The sequence below is a fragment of the Bos indicus x Bos taurus genome, chromosome 18 (assembly GCF_003369695.1).
Source record: "Bos indicus x Bos taurus breed Angus x Brahman F1 hybrid chromosome 18, Bos_hybrid_MaternalHap_v2.0, whole genome shotgun sequence".
NCBI lineage: Eukaryota > Metazoa > Chordata > Mammalia > Artiodactyla > Bovidae > Bos > Bos indicus x Bos taurus.
This window is the reverse complement of record NC_040093.1, coordinates 11420941-11427364: the sequence shown is the minus strand read 5'-3', so window position 1 is coordinate 11427364 and position 6424 is coordinate 11420941.

Here is a 6424-nt window from a genome sequence, read left to right as displayed (position 1 = left end):
TGGCTTCTCTAGTTGCGGAGTACGGGCTCTAGAGCACAGGCTCAATAGTTGTGGTGCATGGACTTAGTTGCTCCTTGGCATGTGGGATCTTCCCGGACCAGGGATCGAACCAGCATCCCCTGCATTGCAAGGCGGATTCTTAACTCCTGGACCACTAGGGAAGCCCTGCAGGAGGGTCTTTATCCTTTGGTGACCTCAGATTCTCAAGGGGATGTGTAAGTGGGTATCAGGAGGCCTGTGAACTCCCTCAAGTCTTCCTGGCAAAGTACGGACCTGGTGCCTATGTGATTTTACAGGGAGATGGCCCATAGTTTTCATCCTATGATCAAAAAGAATGCTTGACCCCCAACAGCTAGAAACCATCACCCCAGAGGAAGAACTCTAGAAAAGAAATGAGGCAGAGATCCAGAGAGAAGGGGACAGAAGTTGGAGGAGACAAAGACCCAGGGAAAGGAGGGGCAGAGGTGGGCAGACGGAGTCTCAGAGAGAGAGAAGGGGGCTGAGAGGGCTGGCTGGAGACCATACCCGCACCCCTGCTGGGCTCTCTAAGGATATTTTTATGACCCTCATAAACAGCTCCGTCTCTGCCACACCCTGCTGCTCCCTCCTCCTCCTGTCTTGTGGAAATTAAACAAAACCACCCAGGCCCCGGGGAAGGGAGTCAGACCACTGGAGTTACAGCAAGAAGGACTGTTAGGACAGCAGCAGTTGTCCCAGAGTGGGGGGCCGAAGGTGATGGCCCGGTCCCCCCAGCCTCCCAGGAAGGCCCCTCTCATCCACCCAGGGCTCAGCTTCACATCCACACGACCCACCGCCTTGCCTCTGTCTCATCCAGGACTGTCCCTGTCTTTCTCTGTGTCCCTGACTCTTGTCCTTTGACACGCCCCCTCGGCACACCATCAGCTTTCCTCCCTGGCCATCTCCAAGGATCTGGGGTCCAGACCCACCTCAGATCATCTCTTTCCTTTCTAAGCCTCAATTTCCCCGTCAGCTGAATGAGACAGGGGCCCGAGGGGGCGGGGAGTGAGTGATGGCGAAATGGTTAAACTGGAAGGTGCCAGGACACTCAGACTCTGGCCGCCTTGACTGAGTCTGGGGTCCTCATCCCAATGGATGCTCCCCCGAAACTCTCCCAGGCACTGTTCCTCGGGTGACACTGGCCCTTTAAGGAAGGCAGAGGGGTAGAGAAGAGCCTTTAATCACTGCCACACGCACCCCGCCCCCCAGATAGGGGTTTTGGAGCAGAAAATTAATTTAAATCACTTTTTAATTAAAGATGCAAAGCTCTTCTGGGTGCGCCCCCCTCTCCCCTCCCCCTACAGCCTTCAGTCGAAGCTTAGGGTGTAGGAGTCTGGGATCTAGGCCCCCAGCTTCGCTTTGGGTCTGGAGGGGCGTGCTGAGGTCCCCAGGCCCAAGCTTGTCCTGAAGACAAGAAGGATGGCCCATCTGACGGTGATGGGGGTCAGGGGTGGAGGGAGTGGATGGAAGGAAGGAAGCAGTTGTGTCTTAACTGGGTGGGGGTCTGGGTGAGGCCAATTTAGGGGGCTGAGTGGCTCGAGGAGAGGTGAAAACAGAGCAGTGGAAAGAGAGAAAGAAGGAAAGGGGGTCAGACCGAGTCCCAGAGCGATGCGGAGAGAGGAGAGCGGAGGGGGGGAGAGACTGAGGAGAGAGAGGAAGGGAGAGACACAGAGAGACAGAGACCAGAGTTATTCCTCTCATCGCTCTGAACTCAGCCCCCAGACGAGGAGGAGGGGCTTGGACTCTTGAGCATAAATCTTTTTAATTAAAGAGAAGAGCAGGAGAAAATAGGAATGTCTGGGAGAGAAACTGATGGGAAAGGCCAGAGGCTGGAGGGGGAATGAGGCGGGAGGCTGGCTTTCTCACTCCCTCTGCCCCAGTCTGTCTCACCCAGACACACACACACACACACACACATACGCACGCACGCACGCACACACATGCACACACACACACCAGCCCAACTCTCTGCAGAGCTGTCTCCCTTTAGTGGTTCCTGGCGGGACCCTTGGACCCTTTGTCCCAGGCAGGGGAGGGTGCCGGTGTTTGCTGGTTGTTTGCATCCATGAGGTGCTGTGTGGGCCCGGGTGTGTAGGTATCTGGAAGCCTCTTACCTGCTCTCATGCCTTTCTGGATGTGTGTTTGGGCTTCCCTCGTGGCTCAAATGGTAAAAGAATCTGCCTGCAGTGAGGGAGACCTGGGTTCAATCCCTGGGTGGGGAAGAACCCCTGGAGGAGGGCATGGCAACCCACTCTAGTATTCTTGCCTGGAGAATCCCCATGGACAGAGGAGGCTGGCGGGCTACAGTCCATGGGGTCGCAAAGAGTCGGACACGACTAAGCGACTAACACACTCTCTGGATATGTGTATCTGGATGTGTTTCTTCATCTGTCTGTGTGTGCGTGTGAGCGCATCTCAGCAGAGGCACAGACTCCCACGTGAACACCAGCCTTAGGAGGGATCTCAACCCTTAACCCCATCCCAGGCCTTAGAGCACCCCTGTGGATCTGGGGGACCTCCCAGGGCAACACTTGGCATCCAAGCTGTCAGTGGGTGGTGGGGAGGAACCCTGCTGGGAGCCACTCAGCACTCCCGCATCTTCTCTCTAGAGCCTGCCAGCTCCCTGCCTCAGTTTCCCCCCTTTGTCATCAGCTATGTCCCCCTTGCCCCCCTCCCCAACTCCTGGTCTCTCTCCCAGGGTCTGTATCTCAGAGGTAGGGAAAGACAGGATCCTGAGTCAGGGGCTGTGTTTCTGTCTTGGGTGTCTATCTGTCTTTCCAGCTGCCTGCCTCATGTGTCTCTCCCTCTACTTTTCTTTCTCTCTGTCTCTCTTTCTCTGGACGATCTCTCCATGTCTCCGTCTCCATCTCTCTCTCCTGCTCCCAATCTCTCCTTTTCTCTTTCTCTCCCGCCGCCGCCCCAACTCCGTCGTCTCTGGGGACCCGTGTCTCTGGCCTTTGTCTCTGCACCTCTCTGCGCCCCCACCCCTGTTCCTGAGTTTCTGCCTTCCTGCACCTAGCTGCCCAGGCTTCTCCTAGTCTCCTCGCCAGTTCCTCCTCCTGTGCCTGGCCCGGCTCCAGGAGAAGGAAACATTTATCTTGGTGGGCGCCTCCCCCACCCCAGCCCACGCCGGCCCCTCCTGCCCGCCGCCAGGCCATCCATCACCAGAGCTGGTGACTCCGGCGGCTCATTTGTCACCCGCTGCCTGCCGCCCCGCCAAGCAATCATACCATTAGCCATGGCTCGGCAGAGGCCACGGGGCTGACCGGGCCTTACCTGGGCGGGGGAGGGCCAGGGCCGCGACTCCCCCCACCCCAGCCCCCTTCCCGTCTCTCTGGCCTTGTTTTCTGAATCTGCCTCCTGTCTCCTTTCTGAGTCTCCCGCTTCACTCCTTTTGCCTCGCCCCCCTCCTCTCCCCTTCTTCTTTCACTGTGTCCTTGGCTGTGTCTGTCTGTCCGTCTGTCCATCTGTCTCTGCATCTTTTTCTCTGTGCCTGTGTCTCTGTCTCCATCTCTCTCACACATTCTCACTCTCACTTTCCATCTCTTCTTTTTCTGTGTCCCCACCCCCACCCCCAGCCCCGTCTCTGTCTCTGGGGACCTCTGTCTCTCCAGAGGATCTCTTTTTCTCTCTCCATGTCTCCACCTCTATGCCCCAACCCTGGGTCCCCGGGGACTGTTTGTTTCTGTCTGTCTCTGCCCCTGGGTCTCTCTGTAACTCTCTGCCTCCGTTTCTATCTCCCTCTGTCTGTATCTCTCCCTTTCTCCCTTTCCCCGCCTTGCCCTGCTCAGGTTGTCTCTCCACCTCTCAGTCTCTGGTTTCCTCCTGTGCATCTCCAAGTGGCGGCCTCTCTTTGGCTTTGTGCACTGGGTGAGAGGCCGGAGGATTACTTTCAACCTGGAGCTGTCTCTGCCGGAATTCCTCAGCCTTTCCCACCTTCCTCAGCGCTGCGTGTTAGGGCTCTGGTTTCCCTCTCCTCCTTCTCTGTCTCCTCCTGTCTCTCTCTGTTGCCCTCCCCACACCCGATGATGTTTTGTTCTGGGCCCCCTCCCTCCCCTGCACCCTCCCCCCTGCCTCTTGTGTGTTCCCCTTCCCCTCCACCCTGCGGTCCCTCCTCTTCTGACCCCAGCTGCCCCCTTTCAATCCATCATCCTTGACATTTCCTTCCCTCCACCTTAGGAAGAGAAAATTGCAAGGAGAGGGCAAGGAGGGGAGGAGCTAGCGGGCAGGCGCCCTGGGAGACCCTGGAGGCCTTCTCTCCCCCGCCCTCCTCCCCAGTCCTGTCTGGAAGTCCTCCTGAGAGTCTGACTTTAGTCCTCAGGGGGATGGGAGGACACAGAGGAGATGCTGGGAGCAAGCCCATCCCTGTTGCTGGGATTGCAGAAGCTGAGTGCTAAGAAGGGAGCTGGGGGTGTGGGGCCGGGGACGGGGGCGTGGGCGGGAGACCTGGGCACAATTGCACCCCCCTCATTCCTTGGTGCCTAAGGAACTTCCCTGGTGGCTCAGACGGTAAAATATCTGCCTGCAGCGCGGGAGACACGGATTCGATCCCTGGGTTGGGAAGATCCCCTGGAGAAGGGAATGGCAACCCACTCCAGTTTTCCTGCCTGGAGATTCCCATGAATAGAGGAACCTGGCAGGCAATAGTCCATAGGATCGCAGAGTCGGACAAAACTGAGCAACTAACATGCATTTCCCTTGGGGAAGAGGGAAGTCCCATTCACACCCCTCTGACCCAACAGCAGCCCCCAACGCTGGTACCTGTAACTCCCCACTGAATGAAGCAGCCCTCCCTTTCATCAGCCGGGAGTTAATAAAGACCCCAACTTCTTCACTCCAGGTTGGGCTCCCAAAGAAGGTTCTAGAGTCCTCAGTGGACCTCACTGCCCATAGGAAGTGGGTGACCTGTTCATCAACACACCCCTTAATGCTTTCCTTCCCTGTCTCTCCTCCAGTATTTCCTGGAATCACCTTACAAACAAGCCTGGGACAGTGGCCAGGCAGGGACATGGTGGATGAGCAGAAAGTGGGGTAAAAGGAGAAGGGAATCCTCCCCCCTCAGCTATGATGGTTAATTGTATATGTTCATTCGACTAAGCTATCATGCCCAGAGTTAAGGAGATTACCCTCCATAACGTGGGTGGGCCTCACCCAATCTGCTGAATGCCTTAAAGAAAAACAGACTGAGGTTCCCCAAGCAAAGGGGAATTCTGTTTCCAGACTGTCTTCAGATTTGAGCTGCAACCTCAGTGCCTCCCTGAGTTCCACTGATTTGGGACTTTTCAGCCTCTACAATCACATAAGCCAATTATTTAAAATAAATCTTTCATTATCTATTTATCCATGCATCCTATTGGTTCAGTTTCTCATGCTACCACATGGATGGACCTTGAAAACGTTACTCATGCTGAGTGAAAGAAGTCAGTCACAAGAGACCACGTACTGGACTTCCCTGGTGGTTCAGTGGTTGGGAGTCTGCCTGCTAATGCAGGGAACGCAGGTTCGTTCCCAGTGCGGGAAGATCCCACGTGCCTTGGAGCAGCTAAGACAACTACTGAAGCCTGTGCTCTGCAGCAGGAGAAGTCACCGCCAGGAGAAGACTGTGCACCCCAACCAGAGGGTAGCCACTGCTTGCAGCAACGAAGACCCAGCACAGGCAAAAATACATACATGAATAAAATTCAAACATTAAAACAAAACCCCACATATAGCAGGATGCCATTTACATGAAATATCCAGAATAGGCAAATCCATAGAGATAGGAAGAAGATTAGTGGCTGCCTGGGGCAGGGGTGGAGGGGTGAATGGGGAGTGGCTGGGTGTGATGAGAAGGGTCTGGAACTAGACAGTGATGGCGGCTCCACAACGTACCCTTGAAAATGGCTAAAACAGTATATTTTATGTGAAGTGTTCTTGTTGTCATTTAGTCACTGAGTTGTATCCAACTTTTTGTAAACCCATGGACGAGAGCCCACCAGGCTCCTCTGTCAATGGGATTTTCCAGGAAAGAATACTGGAGTGGGTTGCCATTTCCTTCTCTAGGGGATCTTCCCAACCCAGGTCTCCTGTATTGCTGGCAGATTCTTTACCACTTGAGCCACCAGGGAAGCCTCAATTATAAGCGTGTGAAGCGTATTTTATCATAATTTTAAAAAAGAGTTCAAGATATAGAGATCTATAGAAACTCACGACAAGTGGCAGTGGTGAATTAACTCCAGACATGGTGTAGTTGCTGCTGTAACAAACCAGCCCAACATCAATGGCTTAGAACAACACAACTTTATTCTCTCACAGTCCCAGAAGATGAAAGTCCAAAATCAGTCCCCATGGCCAAAATCAAGCAGGGCTGCAACCCCTCCGGAGGTTCTAGGGAACAAGCAGTTCCCTGCCTGTTCCGGCTTCTGGG